We start from the raw sequence: 20,049 nt of genomic DNA on the forward strand, positions 1-20,049 counted from the left end.
AAGACTCTGGTGTGTAGAGTAGTGCCGAAAAAAAGAACTGACTTCTCTCCATCGTGTTAGCACAGGTGAGGAGACAGATGGAGGAGCCTCCAGCAGACCATGTCAGCACAAATGGGGAGACACGGGGAATCAATTTGTGGCATAATCACATGAACTTTGGGGCACCAGGTAAAATCTTGTCTAGAGAACCAAATTGGTATGCGTTGGCTTTGATGGAGGAAATATGGACCTACTAATGCGATTGCAGCTGCAATTTCACACGGAACGCAGCTGTGAAAAAATGCTGATGCTTGCCAAAGCTCAGCCGCCATAAAGACGCACACATATCCGTCCAATGTCGCTTTCTGCATAAAACATAAGCGCAACGCGTTCGTAGTGCAAGCGCGATGGCAAACAATCACTTGATCTGCGTCCGTAATTCGCCATTGCGTCCACTGCTGAATCAGGCCCTATGTTACACTAAACATAACATAACTGATAGACCAATTTTAAATTGGGGCTGATCATAGGCACTTTTGGATGTAGTATGTAAATGGAGTATGAAGCAAGACAAAATAAAAAAGATAATAATAAAAAACTAAAATAGAACATTGCTATCATAGCCACAATTACACGTAAAATCTGCCCAAACATACCTGCAGATACACTACGATTACCGTAAACATTAAACGCAAAGTAAAAATTAATTTAACAAATTAACGAGAATGTCCACGATATCAGACATCACAACTTAGTATTTATTGCGCAAGTAGTACGAGCAGAGGAAAGCGCGTGTGAATAGTTTAATCTCCCAGACATGAGCATACTTTGGTGCAAATGATGCATATTTGCCAACTTTACAATTCTCCTCTCCAGGAGGAAACCCGGTGAGGAGATGCTGTGGACAGGTTGGGGGGGCAGTGGCGGGCGATAAGTCATTAAGCGTCATTTCAGTCCTGTCCCCCTCCCTACGGACCTGCAAATTCACCATAAAATCTCACTAGGAAGTGGGAGATCTGCCTACTCTTTCGGGGATGCGGGGAGCTAACCGAAAAATCACGAGCCTTTCACGACTTCCGGGGGGTAGGCAAGTATGAGATGATGCCAGCTGCTGAAAATGCACGCTCTGCCTCAACAAAGTGCCTCAAAGTGTCCAATATTTATAAATAAGTGGACTGCCTCAAAGTGTCCAATATTTATAAGTGGACTGCCTCAAAGTGTCCAATATTTCCGGTATTACCTGAGTAAGGGACAGAGGGCCTGATTCAGAGCCGGATGCTCTGACCAGAGCGCTCGCTCTGAATCAGGGCCCTCCTACCTAAAAATGGAGCGGCCTCCTGACCGCTGGCATAGCTGTGGGTGGCCACCCACAGCTTATGCGAGCACCCAAAAAGATGGTCGCGAAGGTCAAGACCATCGTGACCATCGGGCTTGCGACGAGACCCTGCGGTAGGGTCTTGCTGCCGCAAGCCCAGAAGTGCTTTTGGCTCTATCAGAGCCAAAAGCACTTCCACTGACATCACTAGTAATGTCTGTGGGGCCGGCCCCAGACGGTAGGCATTCCCATGGGAACGCCTCCGTCTGGGCAGCAACGCCCCCAGCACGCCCACCAAAGGGCCACTTTTGGTAAGCAGAACTGGCGCTGCGGGATGGTCACTCACCATCGACCCATTTGGTGCGAGACCCATAGCGACAGCTTGGCTGTCGCTATGCGGGTCTCGCGCATGACTGAGCTCCCTCCGTCGTGCGCATGCGCATTAGGGCACCATCGATGCACTTGCGAGCGCTCAGCGCTCGCGAGCGGGTCTGAATTAGGCCCAGAGGCCCTGATTCAGAGCCGGACGCTCTGACAGAGCGCTCGCTCTGAATCAGGGCCGTCCCTTCTCCTTTTTGGAGCGGCCTCCTGGCCGCTCGCATAGCTGTGGGTGACAACAGCGAGCGGCCAAAATGATGGTCGCGACGGTCAAGACCATCGCGACCATCGGGCTTGCAACGAGACCCTGTAGTAGGGTCTCGCTGCCGCAAGCCCTGGAGTGCTTTTGGCTCTGTCAGAGCTAAAAGTACTCCCACTGACATCACTAGTGATGTCAGTGGGGCCGGCCCTAGACAGGTTTTCCCATGGCAACGCCTCCGTCTGGGCAGCCACGCCCACGGCACGCCTACCAAAGGGGGCGTGCTGTCAATCACCATCGACAGCACGCCCCCTTTTGTGCGAGACCCTTAACGACGGCTTGGCCGTCGTTATTCGGGTCTCGCGCATGCGATCGACTGAGCCAACTCAGTCGTGTGCATGCGCACGTGGGCAACATCGACCCGCTTGCGAGCGCTCAGCGCTCGCGAGCGGGTCTGAATCAGGCCCAGAGTCAGTGACAGTCCATCTCCTATTCACAATGTGCATGCTCTAGAAAAAAAAGCCGGCCGGCAAAGAGACCCAGGAAAATGTGTATCATTACAAGTATTTAAATTTTAATAATCATAAAATCCCAGACTATTTGAAGTGAAATCCCGGGATCCTGCGGATCGGGACACTGGGATTGGCTTTCCTAGTTGCCTGTCGACATAACTGTTGACATTATGAATGTCGACCTTTTGACTACATTCCCCTGCAGCTCTCTCCACTCGCTTCCAGCCTGGATGCTCCCTGCAGCTTCTCCACGTGCTGCTTCTCCAAACTTGATTGTAGTTTCAAACAGTACATTCAAAGCGGACTAGTCTGCTACCTACCTTATAAAATGCCTAGGAAAGAGGAGGAGCCACATCCAACAGCAACATTTAAACTATGTGGCTGGTTCCCCATCCCGCTGCCCATGCTCACACACGTGTTTAAAACGGATGCTGCAGAACCAAAAAGGGGCTGATTAAAGGTGGGAAACTGGTTAAACCCCAGAGCAGTGCACCAGGGGAGTGTAAAAGTGTAGTGATATTAATAAAAATAAAATTTTTGCATGTAATGCACCACAGCACCAGACAGAAGGATTACGTCCCTACACAATGCACTAGGAATAGTTTGTAGCCAAATATAATTTCTTAGTTTCGTCCTTCAAACTAAGCCCCAGGCTGCAGGCCTGTACTGGAACAAGCCCAGTGCTGCACTCTGTATGCTGGAGATTATCTTCCGGTATTACGGTCAGAACTACGACAGGCCACATGTTTCCGAGGGTAATCCAGAAAGTAAAGCATTTGCACATTCCCGCCACATAGGTCATTCACCCTCTCCAATTCATGGACGGACAGGCTCCCTAACCTGTACTTGGTGAGTGGTGGTCTGTTATGGTCGTTTTTGACGATGTTGTTCGTTAAATTGAACCCTACAATACAAAATCACTCCGACTCTAAAGTGAGGAGTGTTATTTGATTCTTCAACGCACCTTCAGATCACGACCAATGTTTCTTAAAATACATATTTTTAGGAAAAATGGTTGGGAATTGCTCTGGGACCCCAGCAGCACCCCTCCCCTCCACCCAATGACTAATTAAGCAATAGTACATTTCCAATTAGCTTAGTTAGTAATTACTCACCTTCCAAAGCGGTGGCTTCTTCCTCCAGCGTCGGGACCCGGTCTCCTGGAGCAGTGGTGTGTGTAAGTATTTTGTGCGAGTTCATGCATGCGTGTGTGTGAACCCCCCCTGCAGAGGCAGCAGCAGAATGAACTACATTTCCCAGCACCCACTTCCCCTCCCCAGTGCAAAGATGGAGGGGAGATGACAGGGAGCCGTGGAGACCACCAGAGAGGTACATTTTATGTTTCCTCGCAGCGCTGAAAACCCTGCATGCATTTTTTTTAAATTGAATACCGCAGGCTTCGGGAGCGCACATACCCGCGGTAATTCAAAATCGGGCGCGAGGTTCGTGTGGCTTTTGGAGAGAAAACCTGGAATAGTTTGGTCTGGCCCTCTGAGCTTTTTTCTGCTAGCCTCATCTGGCTAGCATGGTACCTAGAATGGCAGTCTGAATCTATGCAGCAGTGCCGCCAGGGGTATTCTTAGGACGCATCAGACAGTCACACTGCTGCCCTTACAGCCACAATCGCCGGTGATTACAGCAATGCCCGGAGCATCCTGAGGATGCTCCGGGCATTGCTGTAATCACTGGCGATTGTGGCCCGCCCCCATGTGGCATCACATGGAGACATGGCCTGCACCGGGCCCGCAAATAATTATATATATATATATATATATATATATATATATATAAAAATGGCTCTCAGCAGAAAAAAAAAAGTTCCCCACCCCTGATGTAGAGAAATAGACAGTCAAGGTACGGTTTAAAAAAAAATAATAATAATTAACGTGGAAACAGGGTTTACTTTCCGGATTACCCTAGTATATACTGCAATAAATCCATTCAATGTATAGGCAAAATAAGTGTGTGTTTTAAAAGGTGTTTAGAGCACTGCAGTCAGAAAAGCTAGATCCCTAGCAATTACAGTAAGGGAGTTTTTGGAGGAATATAGCAAGAAGCCTCCCGAGTTTGAATTAACTCAGGAGATGCCAAAATAGCTGGGGAATCCTAATCTCCTTAAAGAAGGAATACCTTGCCGAAACGCGTTGGAGACACTCCCCACTCACCCCACGCTACCCGGCCTGCTTCCACTGATGCTGCCTCTCTCCACTAGGGACCGCCGTTGGTCGCAGCCACCCCCCGCCCAGCACCAGGGCGCACTCTGGCCGGTACTGCTCACACCTCCAGTGACCGACCCCACCAGCCTGCCTCTCTGCCATGATTGTCCCGGGCAGACCACCCTCCAGTAGGGTGGTCCCTTCGACATTGCAGCTCAGAAGTCACACTCCCAGCGGTTCCCACCTCCCGCTCCGTTGGCCCAGCGGACGCACATTAGACACACCACAAGGCACAGGGGAACAAGCAGCCAGCACCCAGCGTACTCCTACGAGCACCGCACACCGGTTGCTTACCACTACAGGTCCAGTGACCTCCTGCAACAGGCAGCACTGTAATCCACAGTCCAACACGCGCTCTCTTTGACTTTTGCAAGTTCACCACTGTAACAACCAGCATCCTTCCACACGGCCGCAACGTGCTCTATATTCCTAAAACATTCTGCTAAGGAATGAACTATCTTTTAAAAGATATTTTACGGGAGCAACTAAATATCTTCTTGCTTCAAGAAGAAGCCTCCATCTGCTGTGACTACCAGAATAGTGTCAAACGCTGTTCCATTTTCTAGCTGTCCTGCGGTTTAGCACAGTGTCTCCAAGCTCTGCCATCTACCAAGTGCAGCACTGGTCTATAGGAAGAAGTGGCTATTGGGGATTTAGCCAAGACCACCCAGAAGGTGTTGCAGAAGCATGATTACAGATACCCAAAAGTAAGTGGTTCCAGGTGCCAGTGCAGGAGTCTTGCGGTAGCAGCAGGTTACCAGCCCATGACACATTGGGAGGAGTCGGGAGCAGGTGGTAATTGCCGATGAGAGAGAATCCCTATGCCCGAGTGGTGAAGTAAGCCTACGCAGGTTTGGCAGTAATATAGTAACTTCCCCACAATCTGTACTGGCCAGTAGAGAAAAAGGCTATCCGGTCACAATGTGCCTCACGGAGTAAGTTACACAAACATCTACAACTTTAGCTTGCACAAAATCCACCACGCCAATACTCAGAAGATCTGCCTAAAGTCATACATGCATTTATATCATCACGCCTAGACTACTGCAACGCCCTCTACCTCAGTCTCCCAGCATAGGAATTGCACCGCTTGCAGATGGTACAAAATGCAGCTGCCAGGCTATTAACCAACCAACCACGTTCCAGCCACATAACACCCATTCTCTACTCCCTTCACTGGCTGCCTGTCAGATGGCGAATTGTTTTCAAGATTGGATTACTAACTAAGGATATTGAATTTAAACCTCTATATGCTCCTGCCTATACCTTCTAAAATTGACGCTATTTGCGTAAGCAGTCATACAGTAAATAAATGCCTTCAGAGTTTGAGAAAATGTGTTCCAATGCACAAAGGTTATTATTCAAGCAAAGTACAGATAGTTACACGCTGTGATCTAAATACAATTTAGCGCAAAGAAATTATACAGACCCAAGGTACAGTTATACATACGCACGCGCTCTGGGACCAGATTCCGGCATCAACAAGAAACCTCCATCAACAGCATCAGTATGAAGACTCCAGATTGGGGTCAGAACACACATATATATACCCTTACAGAAATAGACTATACAATAGAAAAGTTTGGCATGGTTTAATTGGTTCCCAGTGCGGGTGCATCTGTTACAGGATATTTAACAGGTTGATTCAAATGGACACAGGTCAGCCTCCAACAGCCTATTGTCTCCTCTATTCCCCCTGCATGCAAATCTAAGCTGTTAATTTTACAAAGTACATTTTAGTGTTTTTACTGTTCATAAGTTGAGAATGCAGGTTGCGATCTTCTCACCGATGATACCGGAAAGCTGTTGAGAAAGTCGATCAGTACAACACCAAACACTGTTTGCTTATCATGTACTAAACCTTAGATACCAAATAATCTTTTATTTCACAGCATTAGTAATAAATGGATAAAACTTGAATCTTATACTTTGAAGCTATGGAACCTTTTACGTGAATGTGCAGTGTGTAAGTATTAGGAGTTTGGGAAAAGACGCTAGTTAACTTGGGGCAGATGCGTATGCACAAAGCTAATAAACAGCGTTCGCATTCGGGGTATTATGCATTTGCTAATTGAGCGACATGTTAACAGCGCAACTGAGCGTAATGTGCGGTGTTTATGCATGTGAGTCTATTTATGATGGATTATATATCATTCCTTACTAACATTTTTAAACTGCAATGCAATGTGTTATGGGCAGTGAGCGTCACTCTCAAACAGGGTGGAGACCCCCCGCCGATTGCTGGTGCCATCCTGTCTGACAGTGAGTTTAAAAGCTTTCTTCTGCCTAATTAGGATACCTGTGTCAGTTCTTTTCAAGCAGATTTCTTACCATTGTTCATTCAGTCAAATTCAAGTGTCTGGGCCATATTACAATTGCCACAGCTACACCTGTCCACATGTGGGGTCTCTCCCTTTACATGCAAAAACACCCACAGTTCCTGGTGTATTGTCTTTTCTAATTACTTTTCCCAGGAGGCTGTTTTTCTAGTTGTTCTGGTATTTTTCTATGCAAGGTTGTCCCCAAAATGGGCCTGTCATGGCTTCTAAAAGGATTACCAAACACATTGCCATCTGTACTTAGCTCGTGAGTTGTAACTAAAATGGCGCTGGACAGCCATTCGCAAATTCGTGCAGATTCTTATTTTTAAGATGGGAGTCTGGTTTCCATTTGCAAGATTGGTGTCGCTCCAAGCTAATTTTACACTGATTCTGTCTCAGCCACTAAACCAGCTTCGACATAACTTACAAAGCCCTACATGACCATGGACCAGGGTACCTGAAGCAGATTCTGATTCCTTACCGTCCCACTCGATTACTGCGATCCGTTGACAAAGGACTATTAACAGTACCTAGAATCTCACGGAAATCGTCTGGGGGGGGGCGAGGTTTCAGTTATGTGGCTCCAACCTTTTGGAACTCACTTCCCCGCACAGTTCGAGAGGCCTCCACTCTAGAATCCTTCAAAAATAGTCTCAAGACTTACCTCTTCACCCAAGCATTTCACTAATGTCCCTTGTTTAAGCTTATTTTGTATTTTGTACTGTAAATATAAAGCACTTTGAGTCCTTTAGGAGAAAAGCGCTATATAAAATTACTATTAATATTAATTATAATATAAAATCTCCTACTGCCTCCTACAGCTGTGAAACTGGGAGCCAAGGCTACATTTCCGTCAGCAGTCATGGCACATATCCTTAGTCTCCTGGGCTGCTTTCTGCTGCATGACGCAGTAAATTAAAAACTGCTCTATTGTATAGGAGTAGTGTACCCTTTGGGGCATATTCAGTTAGGTACGAGTTTACCAAAAATCTCACAAATTCGGGGTTTTTCCTGCAGGTGCAAGATTATTGTTATTCATTAGGAAAAATTGTATGGACTTGCTCTGAAGCCCTTGGACACCCCCTAATGACTAATTAAGCAATTGGAAGTTTCCAAAGCTTAATTAGTCCATAATAATAGTCTGCAGCGCTGTTCTCCTCCTCTGCTTCCCCGACATGAGGGGTAAAGGTGCAACCTCCCCCCTTCCTCTACCCAGGTCAGTCTGCAGCAACGGTAGCAGGCTTTGGAGATTGATTTAAAACTAGTTTTTCTTTTTTTATTACATTTTGCGGGTATCGGGAGCACGTATACCTGCGGCAATTCAACATTAAGTTTAAGGATCGCAATTTTTTTTTGCGGGCAAAATCTTTGACTCAATTGAATATACCCCTTTAATATAAATATTGGCAAGCCATTATCCCATTCATTGGTAATGGAGGTGGTACCCAGGAAGGAGCACTCGGGTATGTTCCTATATAATGAGTTGGCACTTGAGGTGCTCCTTAGGAAATGCTGTAGGATGTACTTAGCACAAGACCAGTACCGGTAACTGGTACACAGTCAATAGATGTTTTAGACACTCTGTGCTCGAGAGGACACTGGAAATATTGGTCACTGGCACACAGGCTGAGATGTTGGACACACTGCAGCTCACGGCAGCACTGGTAAACTGGCACACAGGCTGAGATTTTGGATGCACTGCGTCTACGGTAATACTGGCAATAGCTCACAAGAAGCAAGAAACCTTGAACAAGAACTCCACTAGTTTGCACTAGAAGCGACAAACGTTGTTCAGGCGATTTCCTGGAGAACGCAAGCCAGATGTATACCCCTGGGTACCTGCTGATAGGTTAGATAGGTGCGCAGCGTCAGTTGACCAATTATGGGACGCAGGTGCCCATGACGGGAACTCCGATCCCCGGCACCGGACCACCCACTGAGGCTCCAGCACACAGGGAGAATGCTCAGCTCCTCCTCTGCACCAGCCGCCCGACTGCCCAGGAATCAGGGGAAGCCGGCTTGACGGTAAGGACCGGACGGTCCCAGGCTGAACCCTGACACCAGTATTGCCTCAGTATCACTGCTTATTCAGAATACTTAGTTTAGATTCCACATCCCCTGAGGGAATTCTACTTCACTTATTGAACAACTACTAGGAAGGGTGTGAGTGTATTATCCCTTACAGTACAACTGTGGGACTTAAGGGGCCTATCCATTAGCAGATGTATTTCTGAGAGATGAAAGACAAAAAAAAGATATATCTATTGAAAATCGTGGTGGCTGTGCTGAATGATATCGGTCATGTACATGACAGATTTTTGCAAAAGACGAACGATGAACGATAACGCATGACATCATTCAGGGAGTGGATTTTTTTCTCTGCAGTGCTCTGTAGCTGCTGCTAATATCTTTTGTCGTTCGTCGTTTACTGCATATAAACTGCCAGATATTTCTATGCGATAATTGACCAACATGTGGGAGAAATGAAAGATTAAATTTATCAGCCGTGGGAGGGCGCATCTGCCATCGTTCAGGGCCTATCCATTAGCAGATAAATTGAACGACTGAACGATATATCATTCTATCATTCCATTTATCTGCTAATGGATAGGCCCCTTTAGTCTACACTTACACAGAGGCACAAGTGGAGATGGAGCAATAACGCAATTCCATAATCCCAACTTTCTCCTCTGTCTACATTCCGAGCACAGAGCTAGCAAATGTCACTTATCAGGACATCAATATAATAATATACAAAGAAACTCATTAATAAGCCATCGGGGAAACACGCAGAGCGAGAATAAATCCCCAACCCAGAAATCCTTATTTCTGTCCTGTCTGAAAGAGAAATTTGCTTTACATACAGTCTCCCTCATATCTTTAGGTAATTATCTATCACCCACACAACCTACACACAAAAAAATAGAAATAAAAATGTAAAAAAGAAGCGCTTATCACCAGCATTAAATAGGAAAAAAATAAAAAATAATAATTATATATTTATTTTTTATATTTAATGCTGGTGATAAGTGCTTCTTTTTAAAATTTTTATTTCTATTTTTTTTTTGTTATATTTTATCACCATGATAAAAGTAAAAATGTCTAATTATTGCCATGGTCACAGCTAAAAAAAATTATTTTATTTAAGAATTTAGGGGGGGACGTATGAAGCAGTGAAAACAGTAAAGAAATGGACCATGGAGAAGTTGCCCATAGCAACCAATCAGCATCTAACTATCATTTTATAGAATGTGCTGTGGCCAACCTCTTCACTGGTCTATGCTTTTCACTGCTTAAAACATCAACCCCTAAATTAATGTTTTTTATTCCATTTTTACCATTCTGAGTTCCACCGATGCATCAGGAAGCCATCACCTGCGAAAGTCGCCAAAACTTACTAACATTTCCTATATGGGGCAAAGAAAAAAAAAAAGCGCCCCAATCGCTGCGTAAATTACTCTCGACACTTGGACCAACCTGTACCTTTGTCATGAACCTTAGGATATGGTTACAAAATTGATAGGGTGAAAGCTATGAATAATAAAGATTTAATGTTATATCTAGTATTTTTATTTTAAAAAATTTTCATATTCCTTTCAACTAACAAGATTATAGAGACATTTATTACACTGCTTGAAGGCGGAGACATTCTCATTCTCGTCTTTCTAGTATACTGGAAGCCTGAGCTAGAAGTTTCTGTCTTAGTGCTAATACAGGAAGATTAATGGGAGCATGCTGACCTAGTGGACCTGTATTAATACATGTAACTTCAGAAAATACTGGCAGGATGAGATGTTATGGCTTATGGGGCCCATACATCCATAATGTATTGCCCCAATTCCCCATTCTGCAAACGCCGGGGTAGAAGAATCAGGGAAATCCAACATATTCCAAATCCTCGGTTCACTGATCACAACTATAAAAATGATCAGAATTGGCTGGTTGGGGATTATTAACATGCACTTTTCCACAATCCGCTGACGGATTGGCGATCAATGTCCGTGGATCTATGGCCCTCATTCAGAGCCGCTCGCTAGCGGCAGTACGCTCGTTCCGAGCGATGTTCGCACATCTGCGCATGCGTACGGTTTTTAGTACGCATGCACGAACCAGTCAGTGCGGCCGAAAATCGTTTGTACGCTATATAGCGAGTGCCTGCTATTTTGAGTGACAGAATGAGGCGTATGTGGGTGGTAACAGGGGAAGGTGCTTGAAAACGGGGGAGTGGAACTCGAACGCAGGCGTGCTTAAAGGTCAAAACGGGCGTTTTATGGGTGTGCATAATTAATACAGCAGCGTCATTGACCACGTCACTTGGTTTTTTTTAACTCAGAACTGCTCGCAAAATAGCGGTTGAAAAAACCAACCAGAAGAATAGCGAGCAGTTCATACGCTGGTCGATGTACTCGATTAATCTAATAAATAGCGGACATGACGTATGGTGCGAGCGGCCAGGGGGCGTTTTTAACAAATAAACGAGCGTATGTTTTGCTCGCTCGTTCAGACTTAGAGGTGTGAACAGACTGCAATTTGCGAACGGATCATTTGAATAGCCACCCCTTGTTTTTGAACGAACGACCGCAAATAGCAAACGGCTCTGAATCAGGCCCTAAGTTTTTAATTGCTGACCAGCGGATTGGATTTGCAGAAGAGGGAACTGAGCCGTAGATGTATAAGACCAAGCTAGTCACGTGACTGACTTACATCATAAACAGCATCTGGGGATGTCACTCATCCTGGGTATAACACTTAAATGGCTTCCCAGTGTGTTTAAGCCTAAAATGTAAAAGGGCAATGCTTTTAACAGTCAAAAGGCACGATTCTATTCTATGCGATGTGGATAGCGCCAGGAGTGAGCTCCCGGAGCTATTCAATACACCGCGCTGCCAAGTCTGACTAGGATTTTTTCTCGCATCCCCCCGGGGATGAGAGCAGAAATCCGACAAAAGTCCCGGCGCGAGGCTGTTTTCTGCCCTTAGCGCCGGGAAAACAGCATCGCGCCGGGAAGTTAGGTCGGGGAATGCCAGTTATCGCACCTTAAACAGGGTGTTTAGTCGCGAGAACGGGCATTCCCCGACTAAACACAGCGCACAATTGAATAGCTCCGGGAGCTCACTCCCGGCGCTATTCACATCGCATAGAATAGTATCGTGCCCAAACACTTCTGAGGGAGATGTACCAAACCTTGGAGAGAGATAAAGTGGAGAAGCTGCCCATAGCAACCAATCAGCTTATAACTGACATTTTATTGGCTAGATAAATGAGAGCTATGAGCTGATTGGTTAGTATGGGCAAGGTCTCCACTGTATCTCTCTCGAAGGGTTATACATCTCCCCTCCTGTATTTAGCATTATCCTTTGAAATTTTGGTCTTGAAACAGCCAAGTTTGTGCAAGCCGTCAATTAGTAAATAAACCCCTAAAGGTGGCTACACACCTGACAGATATATCTGCAGATGATGGTCGTTCATACACACTGAACAGCCATCATCGGCTTGTGCCCTCGGCTCCTGGCGTCCGGGTCGGGGGCGTGTCCTGCCCCCCTCCTTCTCGAAGCTGCCGCTGTGTGTACGGGCAGTCTGCCGACCGCCTGTACACACCTGCCGATGGACAGGTATGTCTACAGACATAACTGTCCATCGGCTGTGCAGCACAGCCAACGCGATATGTCGGTCAACGACGACGTTCCTCGACATATCGCGGGTACACACTGGCCGACGTGCAGCAGATATATTGGCCGATCAATCGATCAGCCAATGTATCTGTCAGTGTGCACCCAGCTTTAGTGTCTGGCAAAACAGTTATCAGCTGCCTGTGAGCACATATGTACTACAAATATATAAATTCCATGAATATTGAAGTGACTACCACTGTTCGAGACCGTTTCACTAAGTTAATGTTAAACCAAAAATACTGGTCATATGTATGGTATAAACTGTATATGAAAATATAGAACAACACTGTCAGGGACCCGTACCCAGTATCCCTGACGTGGGGGGGTGCATCTCTGCTATAGACAGAGCACCGTAATACAAATACCTTTCTTACCAAACTGCCACCACTGATGGAAACTATATAAAGAGGCCACCGGTCCTCTATTACCCCAATAATTGCACAGGCTCAGCAACAAGATTCCCACGCAGTTACTCTGTTGCTTAACCTCTCCACAATTGCGCAGACTCGGCGTCCCAGACGACCACACAGTTCGCTGAGACCAACCCTCTGCTTCCCGTACTTAATAGGTGTATCGTCACCCTAGCGGACTAATAATCTCTTCAAAGACTAGGTTTCGGAGCATATATGAAATAAACTAATAAAGAACACTTTATTTACACAAAAGGCGTACAACGCTTAAACAGAATGTTACAAAGAAAGGATTGGTTACAAAGTTACATACAGTACATGTATAGCAATACTAAATAAAAATGGTAGAGGTAGACTTACAGAAAACAGTGTTCACTCTAGCTCCGGCGGCAGGCAGGGCGCCGGAGCTAGAGAAGGCACTACCGCGCACCCGAAAAGGGGGCGTGGTCATTGAAAAGGGGGCATGTCTATAAGACGCATCACCCTTCTCGTCACTCTTAGGGGCGTGCCCGGCACTTACGGACATGCCGGGCATCCCCCAAGCGCTGCTGATAGGGAGAATAGATGCCAGGCGCATGCGCCCGGCATCTATTCCACGGCGGTGACCGGGTCGCCGCACATTTCCCCACCGGCGGGACACTGCGTCTTCACCCGCAGGCTGTGAGGGCCGGGCGCTGCAAAGGCAAGGCGCCGCGCCCCTCTAAAACAGCCTGCGGGAACGCAAAGAAAACATGCAGCGTTCTGCCCAGGAGAAATGGCAAGAAATGCAAGGAATGCAGGTAAAACTTCAATGTGGCATTGATCCCCCAGTTTTAACACCGAACCCAGGACTTCAATCCCTTTTGTCAGAAGAGCATCACACCTAGGGTGATGTCGTACCCGTCCGCTCTGATTTTTATTTGATGGTGGCAAACATCGGAAAGCCACCTTCAAATGGTAAAAACACTACCATCAGAAAATAAACATCCATGGTTAGTAACTATCGGATTCTGATGTCCGTCCCTTTCGCTGAGCTTGCAGAAGGATTCCGGACACCTTTCCAGTGTGATTTTCCCACTCAGCCACACGCCCTCGGTGAACAGGAGGCACCTCCCATGGAAGTCAGTGCTGTTCTCAGACAGGGGCACCACAGTGAGAAAGGAAGCCCAAGAAATACAGGGTACATTGTGCAAAGAGGAAATTGTTCATTGCCATGTTTGGCCGCTGGGGAGGGGTGCGCATGGAAGCTACGGAAATATGAACAGGTGCCCCAGCCCCGGGGACATGCTTCTATTAATGCTTACAATACAATACAAATCTCTCATCCATTATCCTCCTACCCTTCCCAGCAGCAGGGCAATAGGGGTTGTGGTGACACTGGTACTATACATGGGGCAGGAGTAAAAAGCAGGGAGTTGTGGTGAGATGCAGAGGTCTGTGGTGAGATGCAGGGGGCTAGGGTAGGAAGCAGGAGTGAGATGCAGAGGTCTGTGGTGTGATGCAGGGGGCTAGGGTAGGAAACAGGAGTGAGAAGCAGAGGACTGTGGTGAGATGCAAGGGTCAGTGATGAAATATATGATGCCGTGGTGAAATGCAGGAGGCAGTAGTGAGAAAGACACTGTTGTGAGATACAAGGGGCTGCGATGAGATGAGGGGGCTGTGGTAAGATAAAATTGCTCCTGTGCGATGCCGGGGCAGGTTGATAGTTTATGATAATGCAATTTGTAAATAAGGGCCAGATCGAGATATTAGTGGGAGCTCATTCCCATTGGCAATCCCTGTGAGGAAACATGTAGCTAACTCCCTAGATCAGTAAGTCGACACCAGATTGTCCACAAACAATAAGTCGACAAGGTCAAATGGTCGACATGGACTAATATCGAAAGGGTCCAATGTTCTACAGCCATGGCCAAAAGTGAAAATGACACAAGTATTGGTTTTCACAAAACAAAAACCCACAAATTCTGACAAACTCCAAGCATTGATTAGGCAAGAATGGGCGGCCATCAGTCAGTATGTGGCCCAGAAGATGAATGACAGCATGCCAGGGCGAATTGCAGAGGTCTAGGAAAAGAAGGGTCAACACTGCAATTATTGACTCTTTGCATAAACTTAATGTAATTGTCAATAAAAGCCTAAGGCACTTAAGAAATGCTTATAATTGTACTTCAGTATACCATAGTAACATCTGACACAAAGGTCTTAAAAAACACTGAAGCAGCAAACTTTGTGAAAACCAATACTTGTGTCATTCTCAAAACTTTTGGCCATGGCTGTACATGGTCAAAATAGTCGACACAAAAGATTGACACATGGTTTTCCATAATTTTTCATGATGGTTAGGGTTAAGCTGTGTAAAGGGACGGTTAGGCAGTTAGGATAAGGATCAGGGTTAACATGAAAGAAAAATAAAAAATAAATGTGTTGACCTTTTGTAAGAACTGTTTGACCATGTCGGCCATTTACCCCCTGTCAACCTTAATTGATGTTAATCATTTACCCTGTCGACCATCTGGTGTCAACATATTGACCCACTCTCTAGAAATTGACAATCTTTTATAACACACCCATATAGGACAGTGCGACTGTTGCTGCATCCAGGACACAGGGCTGAGGGGTGGCACGGCTCTCTGCTCCTTAAAGCAATGCTGTAAGCAGAAAAGGAGCCAGAGAGAAAGAACAACAGTAGCAAAGCAGAGCCGACACTGTAAATACTGGGTGTGAATGTGAGATATTAGAAAAAAATAAAATACTACTTTCTCCCAGGATGTGACTCCCATTTCTGTCACTTAGCAGCTACTGATGCATAACGTTGTGACATATTAACCTTATAAACGTCAGTACTGATCTGGCAGAGGAGGGAAAGAAACTTCTGTAAAGGTCATTCAGGGAAGCTGCCCCTCCTGATAGCGGTGCCATGGTGGCTTACATTGCTGCCTCATAGCACAGGATGTTTAAGTTCAAAACTGACCAGGAAGTGGTCTGTATTTTATGGATTTTGCATATGCTCCCCCATTTCTGGTGTATGGCCCAGTTTCCGCCCACATTATAAAAACCTATTAGTTTAATGGGTCTAACTTATTTGGGCCTATAGAATTTCATGTGAGCATAGGGCCTGATTCAGAGCCGCTCGCTGCTGGCAAGCGCTCGTTCTGAATCAGTGCCTGTTTTTTTTTTTTTTCTCCTGCCCACTCGTAAAGCTGTGGGTGACCACCCATAGATTGTGCGAGCGGCCTGGAGTCCGTCGCGATTATCGCGACCATCGGGCTTGCGACGAGACCCTGTGGTAGGGTCTCGGCTCCCGCAAACCAGAGTGGACTTCCTGCTCTAATAGAGCAGGAAGTCCACTACTGACGTCACTAGTGATGTCAGTAGGGCCGCCCACAAACGCCAGACGTTCCTAAGGGAACGCCTGCGTTTGCGCTGCCATCCCCCTCCCCGCCTACTGTCACTCACCATCGACAGCCGACCTGTATTGTAGCGAGACCCGTAGTGACTGAACTTCAGTCGCAGGATGGGTCTCGCGCATGCCGGAGGCAGCGCATGCGCAGTGGGGGACCATTGACCCGCTTGCGAGCGGGTCTGAATCAGGCCCATTGTGTACTCATTCTATGGCCCTCATTCAGAGGCGCTCACAAGAAGCGAGTGCTTGTTCTGAATGAGGGCGGCCGCTTGTATTTTTAAGTGTGGCCTTCTGGTCGCTAGCTATGCTGTGGGTTACCACCCACAGCTTTAGCGACCGACCAGGTTGATGGTCACGATGGACAAAACCATCGTGACCATCGGGGCTTGCGACGAGACCCTAAGGTTGGGTCTTGGCAACCGCAATCCCCATGGAGCTTCCTGCTCTGATCGAGCAGGAAGCTCCCCACTGACATCACTGCGACTGCCCACAAGACGGCAGGCGCTCCTTAAGGAACGCCTCCGTTTGTGAAACCACCCCCCCACCACGCCTACAAAACGGGCCGAGCTGTCGATCAACATCGACAGCCGGCCCTTTTGTAGTGAGCTCCGGAGCGAGAGAATTTCTCTCTTGTTCCGGGGCTTGCGCACGCACAGTGCGGCCGCTGCGCGTGCGCAGGGCCTAAACATCGACCCAGTTGCGAGCGCTCAACGCTTGCGACCGGGTCAGAATGAGGGCTTATGTGCCTTAACTGATGTCAATGAACGATAAACATTATCTGTACAGCACTGTGTAAAATATTGGAGCTATATACAACCACCATGCTTTGGCTATCAGATTGCCATCTGATGAATGAAATAGATTATATATAGTTAGTACATTAATAGTATAGCGACACCTAGAGACCAAATATTAGTAAAAAAACCAAAAAACTTAAATGCTTGTTTGAGGTTACAAGGCCGCAACATTTAAATACAGCAAATCTAAAGTCAGATTAGAGACAATATTTTATTAATCAAGAGCCATAACAAATATAAACATTTTGGTGTAAGTAACATTGTGCAATAAATATTGAAGTGACTGTATCTTTGTGTTCTATTCCAAACAGCTGACAGCGCAATGTAATGCCCACACATGCTGTAAGAAAGCTTACATAAACAGCCAAATAGATAATAATAGGTTCCAAACCATGGACAGATGGGAACCACACTGAGAAATCTGGAAAGAGAAAAGCTTCTCTGCTCACACCCTATATGGGGGAAGAAGGTTTAACTATCTGATCTTCTAATAACGTATACAATATAGCAAATACATGATCATTCACTCCAGACCAATACCCAACACTGCGTAGGGTCACATCAGTGCAGACTGGTCACTTACAGGTTAATTAAGTTACTGGAACAGGTTCTATGGCTTAAATAAAAAGTGAAAGCACCTGTAGTCTTTATGGCACCCTTATAAGTAAAGGTTAATTCACCTTTATATTGCAGAATGACAAGCGAAATGTCCCTTTTAAAAGGTCCCCAGTTAGAGTCCTCAGTGGTAGAAGGACTATTACAGCTACCTCTTGTAACTTCCCAGGAAGAAACAATTAAAACATAAAATGATCTGCAACAAGTGCCTAGCACAGGGTGGCCACATGTAGTTCTCCAGCCGTTTGTGAAGTTGAACTACAAGGCCCAGCATGGGCATGTTAGGACTTGCAGTTCCACAGACTGCCCATGCCTTTGGGATCCATACAGAAACCACCTGCTCTTTATTTTTGTTACTGTTTATTAACAAAACAAAATAAAAAAACAACAAAAAAAGTACAAAAATCCCTAAGGAAGATAATAATAATAATAATAATAATAATAATAAATACACACACACACACACACACACACACACACACACACTAAAATACCACCCATTTTTACAAGGCAACTAAAGACCATTATCTACTTAGCACAGGATCACTGGGTTTTCATGTATTGTTATTGCAGAGGGTGGATATTTGTAATAACGCTCATAAGAAAACAATGTGACACTTTCCTACAAGAGGGTTACAGCCAGAACACAGCGGTAGAATGGTTCCATTTAATAACAGCATTATGCAATACAAATTAGCAGCTGGTTCACTATGAAAACACAATCATGTACTTACCACAGTGATACCTTGTCAGGTGAAGAAGCAGCCTGTGAGAGATAACAAAACCACAGTTGGGATCTCAGCTTCTCAACAACGATCAAATCCACAAAAGAAAGAAAAATAATAACTAAAAATATTTTGACGTATAAGGAGCTTTTCAGGTGGCTTCAGCTGTCAAAAACAGCACTGCAAATGCTAAGCTGTATATCCCAGGCACATGGCAGCTTTGACCAAGCTAGTTCAAGATTTGCACTTGATCTCCCAGTCCATAAATGCAAATTGTACACATATCTGGATCAGAGCATTGGACACTTGGATTGCAAGGGATTAAATAAAGGATCTCACTTGCAGCAGTGAGGGGCTGTTCTCCCCTCCAGCAACAGGAGACTACAGTACTTTCCTCCAGTGCTGAATCACAGAGTTCCTCCTTTTCCTGGAAGCTCTCCCTCCCCCCTCTGTCCCTGCCTGCACAGCCCCTACTGATAAGAGGACCAGCTCACAGGCTCAGGTAGGAGCAGCAGAAGGAGGTGTGCTGTGATCATGTGACCAGTGGTGGAACAGGTATAACGCTGTACAAAGGGCCATGTCCCAGGTGCATTCCTGCATTACTCTCCCTCTGCTCATGCCTAAAAGCCCAAATGCCTGAGCAATCAAACATAAGCTCTGCAAATTCAGCCCATGGACTCTGGTTGGATAGCAGTGGCGCGTACACAGTAGGGAGGTGTAGAAGAGCTGGTTACTAGTTACACATTGTAATGATATGTATTTGTGTACTGTACTGGTTGGAATAAAACTTCCGTGTTCCACCTCTCCAGGTGCAGCGCAGAATCGTGCTCGGCCGCACAGACGCGTATGCGTACGCTCGTTTTCTGGCCACATGAGGTATATTTACTAAGCCTTAGATTGAGATAAAGTGAACAGAGATAAAGTCCCAGCCAATTAGCTCCTAACTAATTTTTCATACACCACTTGTGACATGGGAGGAGCCGATTGACTGGGACTTTATCTCCGTTCACTTTATCTCATCCAAGGCTTAGTAAATAGACCCCCATGTGTAGAGTGATACACTATGCAAACTGGTGTATGTCTCTATCTGCATTAGGCCCAAAGATTAGAAAATAATTACTATGCTACAGACATGCATATCAAAACCTTTATGCAACCTTTTTGAACTGGTCTTATGTAGCATGATTAATGATAGTTGAAAAATAGTTTTTGGGAAGAATTTTCCTATATACACAATGGCCAACATTGGAGGTAAGCATTTGGGGATGGGGCATGACCAGGATGTGGAGGGGGAGACTTGCCCTTGACTGCCTCCAGTACCCCACCTACCACCCTTTTAGCTACTGTGCACTCCAGTAGCAGTTGCGTGCAGCACCCGTTCATTGCTGATCTGCAGTGACCAGACACACCTCTCCATCTGGGACAATGCATTGCTGATCCGCAGTGACCAGCCACACCTCCCCATTTGGGACAATGCATTGCTGATCCGCAGTGACCGGACACACCTCCCCATCTGGGACAATGCATT

At 46.0% G+C, this 20,049-nt stretch overlaps 1 protein-coding gene across 1 annotated transcript in view; it reads right to left on the minus strand.

Moving 5' to 3' along the window:
- Positions 1–19,045, minus strand: part of PRRG2 (proline rich and Gla domain 2) — a 60,930-nt gene extending 41,885 nt beyond the window's left edge. The window contains exon 1 of the mRNA XM_088462592.1: positions 18,531–19,045. The gene's annotated coding sequence lies outside the window, so the exon portion shown is untranslated. The remainder of the gene's footprint in view (positions 1–18,530) is intronic.
- Positions 19,046–20,049: the final 1,004 nt, after the last annotated feature.

Source organism: Taudactylus pleione, unplaced genomic scaffold, assembly GCF_031769625.1.
Source record: "Taudactylus pleione unplaced genomic scaffold, aTauple2 ptg000051l, whole genome shotgun sequence".
NCBI lineage: Eukaryota > Metazoa > Chordata > Amphibia > Anura > Myobatrachidae > Taudactylus > Taudactylus pleione.